We start from the raw sequence: 26,388 nt of genomic DNA, 5'->3' as shown, positions 1-26,388 counted from the left end.
GATGCCCAACCATCTTTCAATTCTTCAGCAAGCTACACTTCTTCCCTCTTCAGAACCTTTGCACATGCTGACCCCTTTGCTAAAATGACTACACACACACACCCCAAATTTAATATCACTTTATTTCTTAATGCCTCACATTAAGCAATTATCTATTTGTTGAGGGTATGACTATCAGCTGTAAAACTGTAGTATGCAGAAAATAAAACTATATTTTTGTATTTCAGCATTATTTCTGAGCTCTCACTCCATTGGCTATGGGGGGCAAGGGAGAATTTCATCTTTCTGTGGTGTCTGCTCCCACTCTGCCCCATTCTGGATCATGCATGGGATGTGGCAAACCTCCCCTTGCCCCACATAGCTGCTTCCCTCTGCACTCTGTCTACTCACCACCAACAAGGAGTATCCCCTTATCCTATGGCCTCTGTTCCTCTCTTGCCTCTCTTCCTGCTAGCTAGGAATCTCTTCCCAGTGTGAGAAAACTGATTCTCACTTCATATGTCTGGTGATGTCTCTCTCTATGTACATTGATGCAGAGGGTTGGATTATTGGTGAATGTAGTGGGGACACTGTCCTTCTAGGTGAACAAAACTGATATGGGGTTCCTGGGCGTTCACAGGAAAGAAGGACCAGGAATACCCTTGCCTGTCCCCTTGGAGTTTTGAATTCTTAAACTATGTCAGATGAAGTGGGGTAGACTGAGGGAGGCCGGATGGCAGATGAGGCCTAGATGGTCTGAGAGGAGTCTTGTCCTGGGAGTGGTGTTACAGAGCTTATCTGGTGGCCTAGATTTAGCCCTAGGGCCGGGTAGCTAGAGAGGAGAGGGAATCTGGACAGGGATCTTTAAGGTCAGTATCTTGGGATGTGTTCATCTCAATGCCATTTGATATGGGAGAGAATGAAGGAATGACTGAAGGAGGATTGGATGGTGATGGAGTGACCTTCCTGAGGCATCACATGGGCTTTGTGGGGAAGGTGAGAGCCAGATAAAATGCACAGCTGGTGATGGAGCCCCTCCTGAAGGAGAGAGTAACATTGATCTAGGCTTTGCCATCTGGGTGCCCTCCATCTCAGTCACCAGGCCTGGGGAGCCTAGGACATTTGGGATTCAGAGCTGAGTGGGGAGGAACTTGAGAATTGTGTAAGACCTCTGGGAACTGGCAGCGGGGGAGCTTGGACTCATTGTTCACAGATGATCAAGGAAACTTGACTTTGCTTCATGGCCTTGGGTTGGTGGGGGTTGAGGACATTTGAATTCCATCTAGAAAAAGAATAAGGGAGAAGGAGAAGCAAAGAGAGAACAAAAAGATAAGGACACAGGGTGAAGCCAAGAAGGAGATGTTGGGAGAAGAATAGAGATGGACAAAGATGGAAGGAGGAGATAGAGAAGAGAGAGAAAAAGGGAAAAACAGTTAGCAATGGATACAAGTTGGAAATGAAAGGCATCTGGCAACCTTGCCTTGCCTATGAAATGATATTAACATTTTATTATTGTAAGGTGAGCTTTTTAAAACGGAATTTTAAATGTTACCCTGCTGTTCAGGAACACAAAAACCTTTAATTTTATGCAAATGAACAGCGAGGAGCTGAGCGCTTAATGTAAACGAACACTTTCTTTGTAGGAGAGGTTGGAAGAGAGAAAAAAAAAATTCCCCAGGATTCTTTAATTGCTGTCTGAAATTATGTAAATCCCAGCACCAGGCAGAGCACAATTACCCCGCGGCCCTCCCTGCCAGCGCCGCTAATGTCTAACAAAATATCGGTGGGTGACATTTAGACGAGGTAATGCAAATGAGAATTAATTTTTTTCCAAGACAAAGGGCAGCTGAAAGATCACCTCATTCATATACAGGAACGAGAAAGCTCATGAATGCTGGGGGTAGGGTGGGGTGGATGAAGCACCCAGGACCCAGGCCTGGGCCTAAGTCCCTGAAATTCTGGCCTCAGAGATCTTAGGTCACTAACCCTCTGGCTGAAGTTCCCAAGCAGTTTTTCTTGGAAATTGGGTTTACAAATGTAAATAGCTATATAAAAAAGGACTCCCGGGTTTGGAGGTGACCCATTCTCAATTCCGTGCTCATGGCTGACCCACATGGTACTTATTCTATGGAGAAGTACATTGGGTCTCAGAGAAGGCTGGTCACCCAGCTAAAGGTGCAAAGGCACAGTAACTCCAGTGGCAAGAATTGTGTAGAACAAAGAAGGGAGGATGCTGGTTTTGTCTCTCTCATTCTCTTGTTCTCTCCTTCCTTCCTTCCTTTCTGGTCTCTCCACTTAAGAAACTGTTTTTCATTTCTTTAAAAAAACATGGTATTGATAGAGATTACAGAGAGAAAACCAGGGCCCCAATTTAGCCCTCACACCCACCCTAATTTTTTTTTTCTGTTTGAAATAAGCTCCACACATGTAACCCAGTTTGGTCATCTCTTGTCCTTCCCATAAGTCTCAGCATGAATGTCACCTCCTGGGGAAGCCTTCCCTGACCCACTCTGCATCCCAGAAACCAAAACTTTGACTTCTAAGCACTAACCAAAAATCTCAGTTACAAGGTCAAGCTCTTTTCACTGTGAGACAAGGGCAGGGTCTTCTGTGGTTGTCACTATGGTCCCAGTCCCTAGAACTCTGCCTGGCACTGCCTCTGCTCAGTAAATGTTTAATGACTTCATGAATACATTAATGATCTAAAAGGAGATTGTGTATTGGTCAAGCTGATCATAATCATTTATGCATATAAAAATGTAAAGCAAAGTAGTAATGATGCTCTTAAAAACTACTCTTGGAATTCTAGAAATACATTTAACATTGAAGGGGTGGGAAAAATGTTTTGGAGCACAGAGGTCAGGGGATCTTTCAGGTTAAGAGAAAGCTCTCTCTCTACTTTCAATACCAACACAGTTCACGTCTGAAGTTCCACGGATTGCTCTAACTTACTTTAGAACACTCTTAGTTGTTTGCATAAGCCTTTTCTGCCAGTTTTTAATCCTGAAACAATTCCTCTAATCTCCCTAAAAGACATTTTGAGCTCCCCAAATCTGGAAGCAGGCAGATCTGTCCTTAAAAACAAACCTAAATGAAAACCATTCTACATGTATTTTACTATCTGGCCTAAAACCTATATAGATCAAAAACTATGGGAGAAACTTCAGAAAATTTTCTAACTTCCCACTTCAGAAAGCTTGAGCTTTAGAGGTCATACCAAAGCTTTTAAATTCTTCTGGAGAATAGAAGAAGAATAATGTTTTTCTTTTCTTTTCTTTCTTTCTTTTTTTTTTTTTTTTAAAGCCACCACCTATATAATATTTCCCAAGGTCTGGTTGGGAAAAAGAAAAGCTGTGGACATGTCAGGCAGAGGTAATTTAATATGGGAATTGATCACCCACGTGGTGGGAAGAATGAGAAGCCAGGCAACAGTGAGGAGACCCAGACATTGGCAATAGCAAGAAGAGGTCACTGCAGAAGGGACAAAGGGAAGAGATGTGTTGCCAGAGGTCAAAGGCAGAGGTCAGCAGGAGGAGGCTGGAGCCAGATAAAATGCACAGCTGGTGATGGAGACCCTCCCAAAGGAGAGAGTGACGTTGATCTAGGCTTTGCCATCTGGGTGCCCTCCAGGTCCTGCCAGGGTTTCCCAGTGGGCTTACCTGGCTGGGATCCAGCTGATATAGAGGGTGGGAAATGCTTCCTGGACAGCGTAGCCCCCTAGCCTCCATTCTGACTCAGAACAGAGCATGGGAAGGTGGAGGATTGGATGGAAGAGCAAATAGGCAAAACATTAAACCTGCTGGGATGGAGGCCGAGATGGATTGCTGATAGGAAAAAACCATTGTCAAGGGCAAGTTGATGAGGCATTCTTGACAGATGAGTGGGTGGACAATACTAGGACAATACTGATCCCAAGAAAAGAAAAACAGATATTTGGGATCTGCTGGAGGACGTACACAACACCATCTGTGAAGAACCTAAATTTGGTCAAGTCTCTAGAACCAATGACAAGTTCACAGAAAATACAAGGGGCAGAGACACATATTAAAGGATCCACACACAAGACACATCAACAAAATGTAGACTATGGAAAACTCTATAGGGCAATGGACCAGATTCTTCAACAAATAAATTACATCGAACAAAAGTGAGGAGGCTAAAAGACCAAACAAGACTTAAGGGCCCTAATGACCAAATGCTGTGTGTGGACCTTGATTTTTGTTTAGATTTCGAGTCAAATAAATAAACTGTGAAAAAACATTTATAAAAACAATCAAGGAAATTGGAACACTAACTGGATATTTAATGATACAAAGAAATTATCGGGGTTTTTGTTTTTAGGTATGGTGTGGTATTGTATCAATATATTTCTTTTTTCCAAGAGTCCTTTCCTTCTAGAAATTTTTCAGATAAAATTATTTGATGTCTGAGATTTGCTTCAAAATAATCCAGGGGGCACTTGGAAGATAGAGGGATAGAAAGAAAATTCAACATGAGTTGATAATTGTAGAAATTAGGTGCTTAAGTGTATGGAAATGCACTGTGTCCTATTTGCTGGGGTGGGGCTAATGAAGCCACACACAGACCCTTTTCCCTCTTCCTCCTCCTTCTCTCCTCCTAAGACAAAGACATAAAGGATCTGGTTAGCCCACCCCCAGAGAAGTTCTTGCCAAAAGACCCTAACTTTCCAAGCAAGCTGTGGAATGTGTCCACCATATAATAGGGGTCTCTAACTGCCCTTGGGCACAGATGCCATCTTTGCATTGCCAAGGTGGGTCACCCTCCACTTTCAAATAAATCCGGCCTGGACACCTCCACTTTGATCTCCTCTCTGGGTGCCACTGCTTCAACTTTTCATGATTCTTTCTATTTTTGTGTGTACATTTAAAGTTTTCTATAATCAAAAGTTTTAAATATTTGAAAAAGAAACAGACCAAATTAACTTCGTAAGTTTTAGCTAAAAAGCTGAATAAAATATATACTTACAACCAATGTAACTATACAAGTAAAGAAAATGAGAAGTGCATATATTAAAAACATAAATGCTTTTTGACTTAGAAAACCCTTTAAAGATACCTCAAAACTATTAGAAGCAGTGAGTTAATATAGTGGCTAGTTACCAAATTAATATATGAAAACAAATAGCTTTCCTACATAGAAAATGATAAACAAATAGAAAATACAATTGAAGACCTATCCATAAAAATAATAAATAAAATATAATTACTGAAAATAAAGTTTGAAAGAAAGATGTGGAATCTATTAGAAAATGCTGTAAGTTATGAGTGTATAAAGCAGATAAGCTAAGTGAAAATCCATTTTTTGCTGTTAGGTAGGAAGCTTAATATTATGTTATAAAAATATCAATTCTTCATTAAGCAATCTAGACATTAAATGCAATCCTAATCAAAATCCTAGCAGAATTTTTGGAACTTGGCAACAAAAATCTAAACTTCATTTAGAGTAACAAACATGTGAACAACTAGGAAAATACTGGAACAGAAGAATCATGAGAGGAGATTTCTAATTATAGCGCTATGGTCAACTAGGTATGCCGAGAAAGCCTCCTGGTACAGTACACCTAAAAGTTCTGTGTAAAATTTAAAAACACGTTTATAAGTTTACATCCAAGCAGACAATAAACCAAGCCCAAAGACTATGAGTGGCACAATTCCGCAATGGTAGTCTGGTTGCTGAAACCATCTACAGATCCCATACAAAGACAATTGAATCAAGAATTTCCATTAATCTGTCACCTTGAAAGATAAAATCCTCAGTAAACGGGTGCATTAACAAAGAGACACCACCTGCACCACCAACACCCCATCCTCAGAGAAATACTTGATATCTTGGCCTTGCTCTCATGAGTGAAAAAAAAGAAAAAAGTTAAAATGTCTCCCCAGAGAATCCCAAACCACAAGCAGGTCATCATGTGAGTTGGGGAGTTGGAATCTGTACTCTCTGTACAGCCCGCCTGCCACTAACAACGCTAACAAAAAAGCTAGACCTTGGTTTGAAGTGTTCTTGTCATATCAGTGCCTCCAATGAAAAGTTCTCTGGAGGAATACATCTTAAACCCAAGCTTCCAAGAATGCCACTAGATGAAGATCAAATGATTGCAAGCTTACTATAAAAACTCATAAAACACACAAACATTGTGGTCCCAGCTACTCGGGAGGCTGAGGCAAGAGAATCGCTTAAGCCCAGGAGTTGGAGGTTGCTGTGAGCTGTGTGAGGCCACAGCACTCTTCTGAGGGCCATAAAGTGAGACTCTGTCTCTACAAAAAACAAACAAACAAACAAAAACACACAAACAAGACACCGTGCATGGGAGGTAGGAGAAACAGAGGACTCCAGAATCAGATCAGCAGAGACTGTAGAGACTGGCGCTCTTAAATACAGAACATAAAGTCGTTTTTTCTAATATGTTTGGAGGACTAAACCATCAACACTTAAAAGGCAGATAAAAGGAATCACAAAGAACTTATGGAAGTAAAACTGTGATAATTGGTCTAGAAATTTTGGTGAATGGGTTAAAGACAGGCTAGACATGGCCGGAATAAAGAATACTGACCTAAGAGATGGAGCTAAACATATGACCCAGGATGAAGCACAGAGCGAACGGAGATGGAAAGCATGAAATGGGGTTCATGACATATCACAGATTTTAAGATTTTAAGTCTTAAAACACACTTTTTCCGAGTATCAGAGGAGATAGATAAGCCAGGGATGGGAGAGAGAGCATATTTGAAGATATAACAGTTTTCAGGATGATCAGTGAATCCTGAGCAGAAAAACGAGAAGAAATCCACACCTAGACAGTTTGCAATAAACCTCGAGAACAGTGAAAGAGACGACCTAAAAAGCAGCCACAGGGAAAAGCAGATCACGCAACCATGACAGACAAGTGACTTTTCATAAGCAACAATGGAACCCAGAAGACAGTAAGATCGTTCTCAAAAGATGTATCCAAAGAAACTCATTCCAGAAAAATGGTAAGATAAAGACACGTTAAGGCAAATAAAAACCAAGAGAATTAGTAGTGGCATACTCTTACTAAATGATCTATAACACGTTCTCCCCCCTTGAAAAAAGGAAAATTACTATAACAGCAAAGTTTGAGATGTGGATAGGAGCAAAGAAAATGCAGGATGTATCCATATATCTAAATAAACATTTACTGTATACAACGGTAAAAATAATATCAAGTTGGGAAGTTACAAAAGAATAGAAAAAAATACTGGATGTAACGGTTAATTTTAGGTGTTAATGTGACTGGACGGAGGGGTATCTGGATGGCTGGTAAAGCATTGTTTCTGGGTGTGTCTGAGAGAGTTTCCAGGCAGATTGGTGGTGAGTCAGTGAACCTAGAGAGGAAGAACCCCCCCTCAATGTGGGCAGGCACCATCCAATTGTCTGGGGGCCCAGCTGGGACAAACAGGTGCAAGTGGGGATGTTCTCTCTTTCTGCTCTCTCCCCTTCCAGGGTGGGACGCCTTGTCTGTGCCTGTCCTTTTGAACATCAGACTTCAGGGTCTTTGGCTTTTGAACCCTGGGAGGTGCACCAGCAGCCTCCTAGGGGCTCTCATGCCTTTGATCCCATACTGGAGGCTGCACCATGACCTTTTTGGGTCCTCCAGTGTCTGGACTTGGACTGAGCCAGGCGGCCAGCTGTTCTGGTTCTCCAGCTTGCAGGTGGCCTATTGTGGAACTTCTCCACCTCTGCGATGCTATGAGCCAGTTCCTCTAATAAATCCCCTCTTGTGTCCTATGGGTCTGTCCCTCTGGAGAACCCTGACTGGTACTCCGCATAACAATAGCATGTAAGTCAGGCAGAGGAGGGTAAAGATATTGATTAATATCAGGATTTATTAAATAAAATATGACTGCTAATTTTTACATTCATGAGCAAGTGAGTTGACATTTTCTTTGAGCCATAAAGTTTCAGCTCATTTGTTATATACCAGTAGATAACCAGTAGATACACCAGCATTTGCCCTACAAGATATTAAAAATGCATTTTGGAGCTACAGAATTAAAGCAGCTAGGTGCTTGTACATACAGTAAGACAAAGCAATGGAACAGAGTAAAGTCTAAAAATGGGCCAAATATTTTTTTAAAAGATTCAACAAGTAGCGTTGGAACAATTAGCTAGCCATTTGGAAAAAATAAAGCCGAAACTGTTCATTTTCCAGTACTGTTAAGTGGTTGGTTTATTTCTTTATTTTGTACAAAGTATATCATTATTACTACCATAGGGATAAGTTACTTTTTTTTTTTTGTAGAGACAGAGTCTCACTTTATGGCCCTCGGTAGAGTGCCGTGGCCTCACACAGCTCACAGCAACCTCCGGCTCCTGGGCTCAAGCGATTCTCTTACCTCAGCCTCCCGAGTAGCTGGGACCACAGGTGCCCGCCACAGCACCCGGCTATTTTTTTGTTGCAATTTGGCCGGGGCTGGGTTTGAACCCGCCACCCTCGGCATATGGGGCCAGCACCCTACTCACTGAGCCACAGGCGCCGCCCAGGGATAAGTTACTTTTACTTTGCCATTTACCGTAAATGAAAACTCTTAAGAGTAAAACCACAAAGTGCTAGGTGTAAGCACTGCTGTGTGGTAGTGACAAAAAGTGCAAATTGAATGTCCCGTGTTCCCCACATTTCACGGCCTCCTTTGCAGCTAGGTCAGAGCCATACGATGCCTCCGGGAAACACCGCTAGCTGCATTCTGATTTCCCCAGGGGGACTATGGTATCAGGAGAGCAGCAATGTGCCCTGCCCAGTGCATCAGAAAAGCAGATCTGCAAAGGGAGAGGCCGTAGAGAGAAATGAACGAATTAAAAGGTATCTGTGAGGGGGGAGAACAAGAGAGGGGAACAACGTGCCCCCCGAAGCCCTTACCCCTCCGTTGCTGGCGCACAGCGATGTTTGTTTTCCTCTCCATACTATTCTGCCTTTTCCAGGTTTCTACAAGTATAAATTATATTTTTACTAGAAAAAAATGAATGCTTGAGATGTTTTGAATTGGTGTCAATTTATTCAAAATAGCATGTTGCTGTATATGTTTTTACGGACCACATCTCCTTTTTCATGAATTGTTGACTCGGGTCCTTTGCCAGTATTTTTTTTAATTGGGGTCTTAATTCTTCCCTTGTTGAAATATATCACAATGTATAATAAGGACAGTAACCCCTTTCTGATTCTTTCCTTCGTCTGCTGCTTGCCTTTTAATTTTGTCATGGGATTTTTAATTTACAGGAGTCAGTTATTTGAATCTAGTGAATTTATGGGTATGTTCCTTGATGCCTTCTCTGTAGCCTGTGTCTCTGGGAAGTCTCCCTCCTTTGATGGACTTCAACATGCTCTTTCTTCTAGTTTTCCTATTGTACTTTCTTTTCTAAAGCAGAGATTTTTCATTTGCTCATTTTGTGATAATACAGAGGGAAACCTATTTTGCTTTTTATTCTACACATCTTATGGTCATTATATTGGTATTTAGTATAAGATAAAACTTTAATTTTTTGTTTGTTTGTTTTAACCAAAACATTCTGGCCAATTTGTCTAACCTCACAATGATTTGAGTGTTTCCTGCAGCAATGTTTCATTGCTGGTTACCTGTAATCATTAGCCTTTCTAACTAACAGAATCTTAATTTTGTTTGGGGACGCCTTATACACACCTATTTTCTATAAAGCCTTTTTCCAGGGTTCCCTTGTGTTGGGGTGGTGGGCAGTGTGACTTGGTGCTGGGCAATGAGATCACAGTGGATGTTGCTGGGGACTTGTTGGGTGGGGAGAGCTGTTCTAAGTAGATACTTCCCCTCCTTCCTTTCCCCTTCCATTCCTCTCTCCCTTTCTCACCTCCATCCTTCCTTCCATCCAGGAGGAAGGAAGAAGAGCTACTTGAACCGCCCGCCCTTGGCCATCATGATTCATAAGAGAAACAACCAACAGCCGGCTTCTGTTACATGCCACCAAATGAGACTTACATGTTAATGGAACATCTTTTATGTAAGTTCTCACTGCTGAAGTCTGCTTCAAGTTCCACTGAGGTGTCTGTGAAATGCAGAAAAGATGACACTCCTTTCAAATTATCGCCCTCTTACGCCATATGCTTTATTATTGAATGAGTGGAGTGCACCTCATTGCCTCTCTTTTTTCAAAGTGGCTAAACTAAGCAATTTATTCTTCCCGATGAACACTGGGAAGTTGTTATCAAGTTGGTCCGATTTTTATCTTTTGGGCTTTTGTTTGTTTTAAAATTTTTTTTGAACCAAACTAGATTAAACTTATTAACTAATCTGGGAAGCATTTATATCTTGGCAACATTTCATCCTCCTATTCTTGAGCATGTTACACATTTTCGTTCTTTTCAATCCTCTATACTGATGGATAAAGGTTTGTAGCAGTCTTCACATAGAATTTCTGTGCAATTCTTTTTATGGTTACTGCTAAGTATTTTATGTTTTTATTGCAATTGTAAAAGAATCTGTTTTCTATTATATCTCATAACTGGTTATTGCTGGCATATAGAAAAGCTATTGATTTTCAAATATTTATCTTGTATTTGACTACTTATTTATACTGAGAGTTTTTCTTGATACTTTTATGTTTTCTAGGTATGTAATTGTATCATTCATAAATGATAATGGTTTCATCTTCTTTCGAAGAGTTAGACCTCTTATCTATGTTTCTATATTTTGTTGCATTGAGCAAAACAATCTTGAATAAAAACAGAAGTAGTTATGCTTGTTTTGCTCTTGATTTCAGAGGTAATGTCTATACGGTGTCCCCACGAGTAAATCCTATTGTTCTGTTAATATAACTATATTTTATTATGTTAATGAATATTTTTTTATTCCAGTTTTAAAGTAGATTTTTATTTAAAATTGTATTATTTTTAGGGACAGCGTCTCCCTTTGTTACCCAAGCTGAAGTATAGTGGTGTGATCATAGGCAGCCTCTAACTCCTGGGCTAAAGCAATCTTCCCACCTCAGCCTTCTGAGTAGCTTGGATTACAGGTATGTGCCACCATGCCCAGGTAATTTTTTAAATTTTTTTGTAGAGACAGGGTCTCACTAGGTTGCCCAGGGACATCTTAAACTCTTGGTCCCAAGAAATCCTCCCACTTTGGCCTTTAAAAGTGCTGGGATTACAGGCGTGAGCCCTGTACCTGGCCTATTCTGGATTTTAATGAGATTTTAAAAATTATTAATGAGTGTTAATTTTATTCTGTTCTTTTGCATTTATTGACATTATCTCTTGTTTTTTATTGGTCCTTCTGATATGATGTATTATGTTACTGGGTTTCTTACTTATAAGTAATTCTCAAAGTCCTGCAATAAATCATACTTGCTTGGGAAAGATTTTATGAATACTATTGTTGATTTTAATATACTCATTTTTAAAGGACTTTTCACATTTTAATTCATAAATTAGGTTTACCTATACCTTTCTTTTTTTTTCTTTGTAAAATTTTTGTGCTATCTCTGTTCAGCGTTGGCTTCAGAGTCTACCAGCTCCACAAATGAAATAGGCAAGGGAGGTTGAATTAGTTTGAATCATGGACCCAAATCTTTACTCCTCTTTGCAAGAATTAGACATCCACACCTTCGTCATGTCTTCATAGTGTGCAGAGTGTATGTTCTGCCCCACACAGCGGGTTTAGCGACGTGACTTGCTTTGGATAATAAAACACGAGGGGTTGTACCTATGTATATTTTTAGCAAATTTCTGAGAATATTTTAAATGCAGAGTTTTTATTATCAAGGTATAAAATTAAGTGTATCTTTTAATTTGGCCATATTTTTTACAAAACTAAAAAATCAGGTCAACATTTTATTTTTTGTCTACTTGCATATGAAAGATTGAAATCGTGCTCTTAGAGTCTCCCCCAACAATTATTTCTGTTCGTTCCTTATACTTCTAACCAATTTTGCTTTATATATATCTATTTTTATACTATATCAGCAATCACATAAAAGTTAATACCTGTATTCATTGTGAATACTTTGGTCAATATAAAAGGAAGTAATATAACCACTTTTGTTTTCTTTCCCCTTGTATGTGCTCAAAAAAACCCCTCAGCTCTTTATTTATTTTTGTATGGTTTTGTTCTTGAAGTTTCCCTCTAAGTAGCAAATCGCTGGTTTCCTTTTTTTTTTTTTGATGTGAACATGAAGGCTTTAAAAGATGACAAATCTTCCTAAATGAATATATACACTTAATAAGATCACAATAAATTTACCAACAAATTTTTTTAAAAAAGATAAGCCAATTATAGAGCTTATTTGGAAAACTAAGTATATGCAAGAATAACAGCAACATTCTAGGGGAAAAAATGAGCAGTGGGGAAGACTAGCTCTTCCATATATCACGACAAATTACTAAACTTCGCTAATTAAAATGCTGTGGTCATGGTTTAAGAGTAAAAGAATGGCCAGTTGATCAAATGGCATCCAGAAATGTATCCAATAAGGAAGAGGAATTTAACATATAATAAAGGTAGGATTCCTTATCAAGGGAAAAGATGGGGTATTAATGAGTGATATTTGGGACAACTTGGGAACCATCTGGGGAAAAAAGTTAAACTGGATCCCTATCTCACTTCTCACATCAAAAATCATTCCATAAAAAGCTAAAAACATAAAAAATATTGTAATAGTAGAGATTAAAAAGTAATAATCTTATCATAAGAGAGGGCTTTATAAATAAGACACAAAGCTCAGAGGCCATAAAAAAGATCATTAAATTCAAATTTGAGAAGTTTAATGTACAAGAAAAAAAAAAGATGATGACAAGTAACACAGTCGAAAAAGTGTTTGCCAACAGAAAGGTTTTGTAGGTGAAATCTGGTAGGACGATGGGGGCTATGGCTTGACATTGGGGTTCATCCACAGTCTTGTCCCCTGGCTTCCTAGGGACAGCTTCTTAGCTGCCTGCTCTCCAGCCGTGGCCCACTGGATAGGGTTGGCGACAGGTGCACACCTGGGGTGGGGCAAGGCGGTGTCTGTTTGCACGCTGGCTGACAGCCCCACAGCACATTTATCAGGTCAATCAGCAGCTGTCACTCACTCCCCCGGAACCAAATACCAGTGTGTGCAACACAGAGGCTGTAATCCCTGGGAGGTAGCCTACCTGCTCTAAGCTGGGGCTTGAGGCTATAGGAAGGAAAGATTGATCTCCCTGCCCTGGCTGGGCTGGCACTGGACATTTACCAACACCTCCTACCCCACCAAGGCAGCCCTAAGGAGTCCACTGAGGCAGTGCAGGAATGGGGAGAGGGTGATAGGTTAGGGAGGCAGGAAGGAAGAGAGGGCTGGATGGTGATGTATAGCAGGCGATGGGCCAAGTGTTGGCCCAAGACTGGGTGTATAAAGCCCTGAGGCCAAGATGTGTCTGGCAAGTCTGGACTCGGGTTTACAGGGTGTGGTAGGGAGACTGCAGAAATGCCCCAGGTCTTCACCCCTCGCTGCAGTGTGACTTGGCAGCTCCTATAATAAGAAGTGTCTCTATTTGCTGCTGACCCTTTGCAGCCAGGTTGCCTATGACTTGCTCTGGCCAATAAAAGGCAGTGGAAGCTGCCACGTGCAGTGCGGAGTCAGAGGCTGGGCCATAAGAAGCCTTGACTTCTTCTGCCTGCTCTCTTGACACCACGTCACTACAATAGGAAAAGTCCCTGCTGATGACCAGCTGACAGCTGGCTATGCCAGACAAGGGTACGAGGCTGTCCCCAGGGGCTCATTCTCCATGCAGCTTGCTAGCTGACTGGAGACATGGGAGGGAAGTCAGCCTCAATCAGCCCAGCCCGGCCCAGAGCAGCAGCACCTCCCAACCCACCTACAGATAATAGCTAATGGTCAGTGGTGGCTATTTGAAGTCACTAAGATTTGTGGCAATTTATTACCTGAATAGTGACACAAGGGTACCAAGAAGTGCTTGGGGCTGCCTTTCCCATGGGTTGCTGGGATCTGGCTCCTATGCTGTGCTGGAGAGGCTGGGAGGGTGATAGTGACCTGCAGAGCTGCCATGGGCCAGCCTGGTTTCCACTGGCCCTGGGGCTGGCACGCAAGTGGCTACTCACCCGAGCTGGGGTCCAGCCTGATGGGGCAATCAGAGCCAGCTGTCAGTGGCTGGTCCAAGCTCAGGGCAAAGTCTACGTTTAAAGGACCCAGAAAAAAGGCTGCTTTTGTGGGTGGCGCCTGTGGCTCAAAGGAGTAGGGCGCCGGCCTCATATATACCGGAGGTGGTGGGTTCAAACCCAGCCCCAGCCCCAGCCCCAGCCCCAACTGCAAAAAAAAAAAAAAAAAAAGCCACTTTTGTTTCTGACTATTGATAGGGAAGAAAGATGAGAACCAAGGATATTTCCTTCTAGAGAAAGATTGGAGACATGGACATAGGAAGGCAGAGTGGAAGTGGAGAGGCTGGGAGGGACCCGGGTGGAGGGGGGGCAGATAGCGTCTGATCAGCATCAGAGGGTGCAGATTCATTTCCTCTTCTGCCCTTCCTACCAAGAAGCACCAGGACTCCCAGACGGCAGCCCTGTCCCAGGGCCGGGGCCCTGCATGTGGGAGTGAGGCTGGGTGGCCTCGCCCAGGGGTGGCCTAGCACAACCAAGGTCAGTGGTCCTCAGACTTGAGTGGGCACAAGGATCACTCCCCAGGGTTTATGATCCAGTAGGTCTGGAGAAAGACACTAGAATTTGCATTTCTAACAGGTTCCCCAATGATGCTGCTGCTAGTCTGGGACAGCCCATTTTGAGAACCCAACCTAGAGGCTACAGTAGGGCTTGGCATCACCTATCTCCCATTGTTTATGTCTGTATGACTCTGGGAAAGTCGCATAATGTCTCTGAGCCTAAAGATTTTCTGGTAAATAAGTAAAAGGATGCGTTGTGGTGGGCCTGGCCTCAAAAATGTGGGAATGACTATTGTCAGACTTGGTAATTTGGGCATCCAGGAGGGCAGATTTGGATCTGGACTTGACTAGACTTAGGAATGATAGAGGGTAGATATTGGACTGGCCCAGAAAAGAGGGGTCACTGGCTGTGTCTTGAATTCCTAGACATATGCCAGATACACACACACACACACACAAGTCCTCGGCTGAGCCAAAATGCTCCCCTTGCTGGGCTGTGGAGCCAGACAGACTGGGCTTAGTTTCAGCCCTACTACTCACCAGCCAAGGACCTTAGCCATGTCTGGAAACTCCTTGGAGCCTCCCTGTCCTTATCAGTAAGTAGTGGTAGCAATAACTGTCCCATCAGGGAGTTGCTGGGGGTTCACTGAGGCCGTGTTCCCAGAGCACTTCAAATCCCTCCACCATTTCCCGGTGTACTCGTGCCCAGAGCAACCTCACAGAGAGCCCACAGCACCTAGATCACAATGGAGGGTGCCAGGGTGGGGGTGGGGGGTAAATGCTCCAGTGACCTTCCTCCTGTCCCAGACACAAGGCGTGACCTATGCTGTCTCCAGAGCTCCCCTGCTGGATGGAGCCAGCATGGCCTTAATGCCTAATTTAGTGTTCCAACTTGACTGGAGCACAGGGTGTCCAGATGTTCAGTCAAACATTACTCTGGGTGTGGCTGCGGGGGTGATTCTGGGTGGGATGAACATGTGAATCAGTGCTCTGAGTAAAGCAGGTGGCCTCCCCGCTGAGGGTGGAAAAAGGCCAACGCTCCCTTCTTGCCTGCTGAGCTGATGTCAGTCCTTTCCTGCCTGCAGCCTTGGGCTGAAACATCGGCTCTTCCTGGGTCCTGAGCCTGTGGCTGATGCTTCCAGCTCACTGACTACAGATCTTGAGACCTCTCAGCCTCCACAATCATGAGAGCCAATTCCTTATAATAAATCTCTTTTTATGAACACTCGCACATCCTGCTAGTTCTGGGTCTCTGGAGAGCCCTGACGAGGGCAGGTGCCCTCTGTGGCATCTGCTGGGTGTCACGGCCTGGCTTGGGGTCCTCCTCCCTGTCCCCCGCATGGCCCTGGGAAGCTGTCCTAATGCAGCCCTTTCATGGGCCTCCTCATCCCACCTTCTCACTCCAGCCTTGTTCCCATGCACACTCGCTACCTGATTCTACTCCCAGACCCCCTGACCCAGTCTGGGAGTGCTGTTCCTTGGTCCCTGTGCCTCCACATCCATCATGAGCTGTCACACTCTTGCCTCCCCTTAGCCATGGGGACGGATGGGCAAGGCTGACTGGGCAGCCCCAAACTGCAGCTTGGCCAGTGGGCAAGAAAGGCCTGCCTGGCTCACTTTCCTGGACCTCCTGGCTGAATGGCCGTGTGCTTGGCAGGGGACTCTCCACCCACTGCCTGCCCCTATAGGCGCTGCTAGACCCCGTGTGAGTGTGTGTTCATGTGTGTACATGTGAGCATGTGTGTGTGCATGTTGAGGGGCAGCTGTGGCCCTCCCCGCCCCCAGCACCATCCTTAGCTCTCCCCAGCCAGCTTGGGGAGGCTGCAGGAGCCGGCTGCTGGCTGCCCTCATTAATATTTATGACAGGGAGAGGAAGTTGCATAAATCTTCCCTGATACTTAATTAAACCAAACTTCTTTTGATTTCCCCTCTTTCTGCCTCATCAAGTGTGGCCAGCATGCCTATTAGATGTTCATCCTCCCCAAGCGGCCAGGGACTGGACAGGACCCACTGAGTTGTCCACACACTGGCTGCTCTAGCCATTGGCTGGGAGCTTGGGGAAGTGAGGTGCCTCTGTGCATCGGCAGCAGACTCTGTGTGCATGGCTCTGGTAGAGGCTCCCTGGCCTCTGAAGAGTAGCAGAGACCTAGGAGACACTGGCTGCAGTGCCCTAGAAGATGCCCCTTTCTAAACCTGAAAGATGGAAACTTTGAAGAATGACTGGGAGAAAGTACTACCTCCCATCCTCCCTGCTGTGCAGACACGAAGGTGCCGTGAGTCCCTAAGCCTCTGAGGAGTAGCTGAGTCCCACGGAGAAGCTGGCTCAGGCTGTGTGCCCTGGCCTGGAGACCCCAGTGTGAAGCTAGTCAGTGCTGGGTGTCTCCCTACATGGCAGGAGCTGGTTAGCACCCGGCTGACATATCTTTGATATGGAATCATACACAGGAAGCAGCTTGACCCCTGAAGGCCCCTCTTAGCGTGGGATTGACACTGAGCATTGACTTTGCTTCAGGCTTATCCACAAATCTCAGCCAATTTTATTAAAGAGCCGCGTGTGGTGTGGAACATGCCAGGGAGACAACTTTATTTATAGATCTTGATCGGCAGAGAGGAGCCCACGCTTAATTCTGTTGGCACCCTGGCCTGCCTCGCTCCACCTCAGGTGGGAGGGGGTGATTGGCAGATGCAGCTGCTCACCACCCCCCCTCCCAGCCCAGCTGCACACAGAGATACATAGAGACACATGCAGACAGACGGGCATACGCATTCACATGAGCAAACAGATAAACACACACACATACACACAAAGTTCCACACTGTCATGGACTATGTCCTCTGAAAATGCACATGTTGAAGCTGTAACCTCCCATGTGACTGTATTTGGAGATTTAGAGAGGTAATGAAGGTTGAATGATGTCCTTAGGGTGGGACCCTAATCTGATAGGAATGCTGACCCCAAAGAAGAGAAAGAGACACCAGAGATCTCTTTTTTCTCTTTCACTCTCTCTCTGCCTGTGCATGCAAAAAAGGTCATGTGAGGACCCAGGAAGAAGGCAGCTGTCTGCAAATCAGGAAGAGGTATCTTACCAGAAACTGAATTTGCTGGCACTGTGGTTATTGAATTTCCAGCCTCCAGAACTGTGAGAAAATACATGTTTGTTATTTATCCTCTCAGTCTATGGTATTTTGTTATAGCAGCCCCAGCTCACAGACACATTCATGTATAAACATACAGACACATGGAGACATCACTACAGACCCAAAGTCACAGCCATGCCCCAATTCAGCCAGCACAAAAACACAGACACACAGGGACGTGCACTGATCTTGCTGCACCTACTGGGATTGTCCAAGGATGGGGACTTAGGGAGGAAGGGGCAAGAAGGGATGTAGACATACACATGGACTATAGGAACTTAAACCCTACAGTGATGCATATGCAGACAGTCATACCCTGCCATTGCCACAGGAAAGATGGACAGAGTTTTACAATTATTAATAATAATTTCTACCAAGCTGGCTCAAACTAAATACATACAGCTGGTATTTACTGAGTGTTTCTTATGAGCCAGGTGCTCTGCCAAGCATTCATACATATCATCTCATTTTTACCGACTCTGAAAAGCATGACAGTCTACAGAAAGAACCAAGAGCCATCCGGTACTGTACCCACCACAGCACAGCTATGCCGGCATGCAGCCAATTCCCTGTGGAACCTGAGCCCTGCCCTCAACTGAGGCAGCCACGCCCACCACATGGGCATGCGCAGTGATGCCAGGGGCCCGGCACTCTCCACATGGTGAAGCGCCTTTGCTGCAAGCCCAGCAGAAAGCCTGCAAGGATGAGGACGTTCTGCTTACCAAACCTGCAGCCACGCTGACTGACTTATAGCTGATCCCCCCACAAGGGATCTGGGGTGCTAACTCAGCCAGGAAGGGAAGGACCATGGGACGCCTGGCAGCCCTGTGGGCTAATTGGAGAGGTCTTTGGGGCTCCTCGTCATTCATTTCAGGCTGCACGTGGCCATTAACAAGGACTAAATCTAGACACACGCAAGTGACCTGTCTAGGGGGTTGTCAGAAAGGGTTTCTCTCCAGCTGCAACAAGGTCAGACTGGAAGCTCCAGAAGCTTCTTTCTGCGGAAACAAAGAATTCTGAAGGGACACGTGGATTCCTGCCAAGTGTATGTGTTCAAGGAAGAGGAACTTTAATCGAAATTCTCTGGCTCTTGTGTCGAGCCCTGGGCATAAGGCACAGTGAGTCCTTTGTAGCCACTGAGCCTGAAGAGCGCTGGGTACTGGGCAGCCCTGGTGGGGCCGAGAGTTGTCCCCACTCCGAGGGGCTGTGCAGGACCAAGGCCATCCACAGGTCAAGAGGGAAGGGGAGATGCTGGGCAGGGTGGAACTGGGACTAGGGAAAGTGGCCTGTGAGCTCGAAGCTGCATGGTCTGGGGAAGCCTTAGACCACTCATTTTAGCCCTAAAAATGACCATTCATTTTAGCCCTAAAAATTTTGGCCACTCATCATGCCCAACCCAGGGAGCCACACAAAGACTTAAAGAAGATGGCCGTGCAAGAGCGCCCCATCACAGTCTGGCACATAGTGGGTACTCGAGGACTGGAGGTTCCTGCTACTTCCTTCCAAGAGATGGGAGGCGTTCCCCTCCTCCATGCCCTGGAGGCTTGGGAGACCCTGGCTTCCTTTTGTGTAACCAGAAGCCCCCAGGGGCTCCAGTGGGTGGGGGAGGGAGATGTTAAGTGAAGGAGAGGCAGGGCCAGTAAGGAGACCTTCAGGTCAGGGGCAGAAATGTGGAGGCCCTGGGGGTGGGGAGGGTTAGTAAGAGCAGAGAACCTGGGCTCCTCTCAAGCAAGGGGTGCAAGGCACAGTGGTGCTGACCTGTGGCCAACGGCTTGGACAGGGCACAGAAGAAGGGCTGTGGGTGGGAGGGGACAGTACTGAGGGTCCAGGCCTCAGGCTTATGCCGGACAGAGCTGCTTCCACTCTGCAGGTGAGGGGGAGGTCAGGAGCAGGGGGCAAGGCAGGCTGTTGGGATGTTGGGGGTGTCTGGGAAGGGCCTGAGGCAGGCAGGAGCGGGGGAGTCCACCTACCCCTACCCAGATAGCAGTGAAGATGGGGTTTCCAGCATGATTGAAAAGGAATTACCACTCAGTGGGTGTAGGGCTTTGTTTGGGGTGATGGCAGTGTTGGGGAACTAGCAGAGGTGATAGGCACACATTGTGAAGGTACTAAATGTCATGTGGTTAATTTTATGTTAAATGAATTTCACCTCAATTTATGAAAAAGAGCCAGAGAGCATGGACATTTAGCTCTAGGCACCTGCCCTTGCATCCCAGCTCTGTCACCAACTAGCTGGGTGACCTTGAAAAGGTTTTTATAACCTCTCAGTTTCACTGCCTTCATCTGTGAAATGGGCTCATATTAGTACCCACCTAACAGTTTACACACATACACACACACAGAGGCAGGTTTCACCAGTGCTTGGGACCAGAGCTTTGGTTGAAAGATGTGTTGGCCTAGGGGCAGGATTTCCAGGAGCCCTGCAGGAAGCCCTGAGCACAACCAAGAGGACAGACGAGAAAGATGGGAGGTGATCTTCTTTACCCATCCTCTCCTCAGGGCTGCCTTGGGCTTCACTGACTCAGAAGGAAGCTACTTCCTGCTGGGCAGAGACTTCCTAGGGCAGTCAGAGCTGGTTTGAGTACCCTCCCCATTCATTCTCCCATCCCCAAACGAAACTACAGTTACCAGCAGAGGAATCTGGATGCCCCAATTCTGGGCTTGGGAAAATGAACCAGACAGCAGAGGAAGGAGGAGAGGTGCATTCTGGGGATCGTAGTTGTCCCTTAATTATTTCCTGCCAGAAAAGAATTACAGAGAGTTTAGAGTTTCTAAGACTATATTTATATTATATTCTTCACGATTTGACAGTTTAACAAAGAGATTTCTTGTTAAGTAAAAAAAATCCCCACTCAATAATAAAATTAAGAAGGAAAAGCCCATCAGAATGATGCGTGGAGTCAGTTCACAGCCCCCAGCCTTCCCGTGTGAAATCCGGGACAAAGCAAGGAACACCGTCTCGCTCCCGGGGAAACAGTGCAGATGAGCAGACCAGGGCCGGGGAGCAGCACAGTTTCTCAGAAGGTTCTTTACTGTGAAATGTGGAAACTATGGGAAAAGCACAAGCTTTTAGAGAAAATTTTCTGTAAGATGCAAAGGGGAATTAGAAAGCATTTGTTTTGTTCTCTCAATAAAAGTCGGGAAAACATGAACATTATGAAAACAGAAGATGGTAAGACCCAAGATTGAGCAGAAAGGAATCTAGCAACGAGGTCAGCAGAAATTAGAGTAGCATCACAGCTAGAAATACTGTAAAATAAAATCAAAAGAAGATCGCGTAATTAAAACCAGCATTCGGAGAAACATTAGTGAAAATATAATTAACCCTGTAATCAACGGAATCTGTGTTATGAAGGACAATGCGAGAAGTTCTTCTGAAAGTCCAGGAAAGAAAAACAGTTTTTTTAAAAAAAAGAGATTGATACAAATGACAGAGGAGAGACACAATTAATTGGTAATCAATAATTAATTACTAGGTATTGCTGAATTAATTGATGTGCTTGCGTAAGAGAGAAGAAAATGGACCAGAAGTAATAATTAAAGATATTAATTATTACTAATAATGGAAGAAAATTTTTCAAAAAAGAACAAATTAGCAAACCCACAGATTAAAATATTCAAATTAGTTAATAGAGATATACACATAGACAAATTCTATTATAAGAATAAAACCTCATAGGGATGTAGGCATACAAAAAAACTTTGCCTCTGAAGAACCAAAATTAAACTTGCCCATACACCAAACACAAGAAAACAATGAAGCAAAACCTCCAGAGTTAGGAGGGAAAGATTTTTGTATCATAAAATTTTATGTCCGACTTGTCTAAGCATAGACTTAGAAGCAGCTTATACGCTTCCACAGAGGAGAAGGACCTGGATAGGCCACACCCCAGGCTCATCCTGAAAAATATAATCGAAGAAATTTTCCATTTCTTTTTTTATTTTATTTTTTTTTTGTAGAGACAGAGTCTCACTTTACCGCCCTTGGTAGAGTGCCGCAGCATCACAACTCACAGCAACCTCCAGCTCTTGGGCTTCCGCGATTCTCTTGCCTCAGCCTCCTGAGCAGCTGGGACTACAGGCGCCCGCCCCAACGCCCGGCTATTTTTCTGTTGCAGTTTGGCCAGGGCTGGGTTTGAACCCGCCACCTTCGGTATATGGGGCCCGCACCCTACTCACTGAGCCACTAAACTTTTTCATGTGATAGCACAAAAATAAGGTGATGGTATGTGTACTACACACTGGTTGCAAAAGATGTGTTCTCTGTGATATCTATGGCAATGGGATGTGAATTTTGAGAAGATTATTCTGGATGCAAGGGTAGGATGGAGGGAGGGACAAGACTGGAAGCACAGGGGGGTTAGGAGGATGTGCCAATAAAACAGGGGAAGCCAGTGCAGTGGCTCATACCTGTAATGCTAGCACCTTGGGAGCTTGAGGCAGGAGGATTGCTTGAGGTCAGGAATTCAAGACCAGCCTGGCATAGTAAGACCCCATCTCTAAAAATAAAAATAAAGGGAAATAAAAATTAAAAATTAGCTAGGCATGGTGTCACATGCCTGTAGTCCCAGCTACTCAGGAGGATCGCTTGAGCCCAGCAGATGGAGGCTACGGTGAGCTGTGATCAGGCCCCTGAATTCCATCCTGCGAGACAAAGCAGGATTTCATCTCTCTTTTTAAAAAAAAAAAAAAAAAGTAAATAAAGACAAATGAAAGCAAAAGGGAAAAAATAAAACAAGGGAGCTACTGTGAGGTAGGAAGGACATGCTGTCCTTAAAGCTGAGTGAAGAAGGTAAAAATGCGTTTCCAAGACGAGGCACAGCGGTGCCCATGCTGCTGGTCAGGGGATGTAAGGACTGAGAAGTGACCCCCAGAATTAGAAGCATGGAGGTCAATGGGGGCTTGCATGTGAGTGCTTTCCAAAAAAAAAAAAAAAGGTGGGCTTAAGAATGGAAGGAAGAAAAATGGAGAAAATGGAGAGAGCTAACCCTTGGAGGACGGCTTCTCCCTCACAGTCAGCTGATGATTTTGCTACAAAAGCGACTTGAGAAGTAGCATGGTAGCTGTGGGGGGAGAAAAAATCAAAAGAGGCTCTTTGTCCTGTGAAGATGGGAGGAACAATGGCATGTTCACGGGACAATGGGCATAATCTATTGGGAGGGAAACTTAGTGATACAGGTGAGGAGGGAGAGTTGCTGGGGATTGCCTGTGAGGAGGCAAGAAGGGCAGAGTCCACCTAATGCTCAAGTGCAGGGTTGGTTTATAGTGAGGAGAAGGAAGCCAGAGTGTGCACAGGTGTCTGTGCTGAGGTGGACAGATGCAGTGGTGGGATCTGCAAGAGATAGGATGGCAAGGGAGGTGTTAAAGGAGTGAGGAGAGAGGAGGTTTTGAAACAGGTTAGGAGGTAGGAGAGGAAGGGAGCTGGGGGCAGAACAATGGCTGGGCCACATCAAAGCATTGACATTCGTGGTGTTGTTTTAAAGTGAGAGCAGTCATGGTGGTTGTGTATCTTTCTCTAGTCACATTCTGCACACTGGCAGGAAGTGAAAGGAATTGGATTTAACTAGGATTGTGGTTTGCTCAATGTGTACGACTCTTTTCCCAGAAAGGCCATCAAAGCTGTCATTGTATTCTCCTTAATGTCCTGAATGTCACCAAAATGTCTTCCTTTCAATATTTCCTTTATCTTTGAGTAAAGAAAAAAGTCGTTGGGAGCCAGATGAGGTGAGTAGGGAGCATGTTTCAATACAGTGGTTTGTTTACTGGCTAAAAACTCCGTCACAGACAGTGCCATGTAAGCTGGTACATTGCTGTGATGCAAGAGCCATGAATTATTGGCCAAGATTTTTAGTTAAGATTTTCCTATTTCTCTAGTGATTCATACTTGGTCTGCTATGCTTCTCACTCACAGTCAGCTGATGATCTTGAAGTACAATTTGATGAATTTTTGCATTATTTTCATCAGTTCTGCTTGCTACTGGCCACCCTGACCTCTCTTCATCAGTGATGCTTTCCCCTCAGAGAAAACATTTAATCCATTTGTACACTCCATTTCCTTCATGGCATTATCCCCATAAACTTGAACTAACATGTCCCTGATTTTCACTTCCACTCTTGCCAAGTGTTAACAAGAAATTTATGAATGTTTGTTTGTTGCTCTAATTCAAGCCCTGACATCCTCCTGACAGCACACAAAAACACAAGCCAATAATAATGAATGCCACTCAGCAAGACACTGCCACATGTCAACATGAACACAACTGTGAGACACTGATACACCAGGGTTATGAAACCATGCCAAGTTGTTTGTACAGTGCTGCCGTGTAAGTGCTAAAGGGCAAGTTTGTGAACTTAACTGTTAGACCTACTATGACCAAGCAAGAGAGGGACAAGGGAGGTGAGGGTGAAGACAAGGAGAGATCTTAATGATTGGTTGTGAATCTAAAACTGGGGCAGGAGGAAAGGAGGTGAAGACAGTGACAAGGTGGCATCAGTGACTGTAGGTCTCTGTGGGATTAGAGGACAGCTGGGGGTGAGGCAGTAGATGACTAGGCTGGAGATACAGAAGGTGGTGTGCAGAGAGCGGAGTGAATAAAATGGAAAGGATGGAGGGGCTACTAGAAATGACAAAGTCTAGAGAGTGACCATGCAGGAAGCAGCTGAGGTAGGGCAGAGGTCGCAGGAGGAAAAACTTGGGCACTGAGATCCTAGGATGTAGGAAGGGCCGTCTCTGGGCATATTGGAATTGTCACAGGAAGACAGAAGCAATATTGAAGAGCATTGCAACAGCCAGGAGCTAAAATCAATGAGAGATGAGTGAATGAGCATCAGTAGATTGCAGAAGGGCAGAGGGAGGATTTGTGGGATGACTTGAGATCCAAGGTGAAGGTTTTCAAGGATGAGAGTGTGAGAGATTGTGGCCCCAGTTTTTGCACCTTCCTCTATCTACACCCATTGCAATACGACTTCGTAGAAACTCCTCTCAAGAAGTCAAGTCTGTTTCCCACTCCTTGAATTTGAATTGGCCTTGCTGGCCTTTTGACCTTCTTTGGCCAATAGAATCCAGTTAAAGAAATGGTGTGCCGGCTGCTCAGGAGATCTAGCAGCTCTCACTCTCTCAGAACCCTGCCGTCATATCAACAAACATGGGCTAACCTGCTACAGGCTGTGAGACAATATGAGGCAGAACCCAGCTGTCCCAGCCACACCCATCTAAATTAGCCTATCCTCAGCTAACCCCCAAACAGCTGAGCCCAACCCAGATCAGCAGAGCTACCTGTCCAACCTGCAACTGCCCAGAGAGACATGAGTGACCCCAGCTAAGACTAGAACTATTCCCCTGATCCAAAGACTCATGAATCAAATAAATGCTTACTGTTGTAAGCTGTGTTGCTTTTCTGCTGGAATACACGGGAGTTGTTTTAAGGCACTAAAACAACATATATTACGCCATAGTTCTGTGTTTTAGAATTGTGGGTGGGTTCAATAGGGTTAGAGTCTGCTTTGGGTCTCAAAATCAGTGTTTATTTTCACTGCTGAGCCATGTAGTGTACTATACAGGGTGGCCATAAAGTGTATGTGCCATTTAAAATTGCACACTATTTTAAGTTGCACATGAACTTTATGGCCACTCTGCATTAATATTTCCATTTTTACACAACGTAGAGTTGATAGTTGCTAGCTTTTTTTATTGACTTAGATTTTTAAAAAATTATCGATACATACTATTTGTACATATTTATGGAGTGCATGTGATATTTTGATACATGCATACAATGTGTAGTGATCAAATCTGGGTATTCAAAATATCCATCACCTTGAACATTTATCATTTCTTTGTATTGGAAACATTGCAAATCTATTTTTCTAGTTATTTTGAAATATACAATATATTGTTGCTAACTATAGTCACCCTACTGTATTATCAAACACTAGAACTTATTGCTTATATCTAACTGCATGTTTAGGCTCATTAACCAACTTCTCACTATTCCCCGACCCCACCCTTCCTAGCCTCTGGTAACTAATATATACAGAATACATATCTAGTCTCTTGCTGGGTAAGGGGGGACAGTTGCTATGTGGGTTACAAAGATGGGCCAGTGAAGGGGTAGGTGATCTAACAGCACCTTGTACAGACTCTCAACCAAATCCATCAATTCATAAAACATCTTTCCATTTCACTTATCAAAGCAAAACAAAACAACAAAAACCTCACTGCCCCTTTCTCTCCCTGCTTCTGATCTCATATCTCCCTTCTATTTATAGCAAAGAACCCTTAAAAGTCCTTCTGTTCAGCACTGGGACTTCCCACCTGCTGACAGAGCCCTGGCAACATGGCTAGCCTAACTGATAAGTGACCTAAAGGTAAAATAAGCACAAGATTTTAAAGACTCAGTGTGAAAAAGAACACGTACTATCTCATTAATAATTTTATATTGACTGCATGTGGAACTGGTAATATATTATATATACTGGATTAAACAATTAATAAACATTAATAAAATTAACCACACCTGTTTCTTTTGACTTTTTAAAATGTGGGTACTGTTTTACGTACATTAAATCATTACCTATGCAGCTCGCATTCTGTTTGGGCTGGACAGGGCCAGTCTGCACTCTTGCCCCAGTCCCTC

Source organism: Nycticebus coucang, chromosome 2, assembly GCF_027406575.1.
Source record: "Nycticebus coucang isolate mNycCou1 chromosome 2, mNycCou1.pri, whole genome shotgun sequence".
Classification (NCBI taxonomy): Eukaryota; Metazoa; Chordata; class Mammalia; order Primates; family Lorisidae; genus Nycticebus; species Nycticebus coucang.
Note: the sequence above shows the minus strand (reverse complement) of the source record.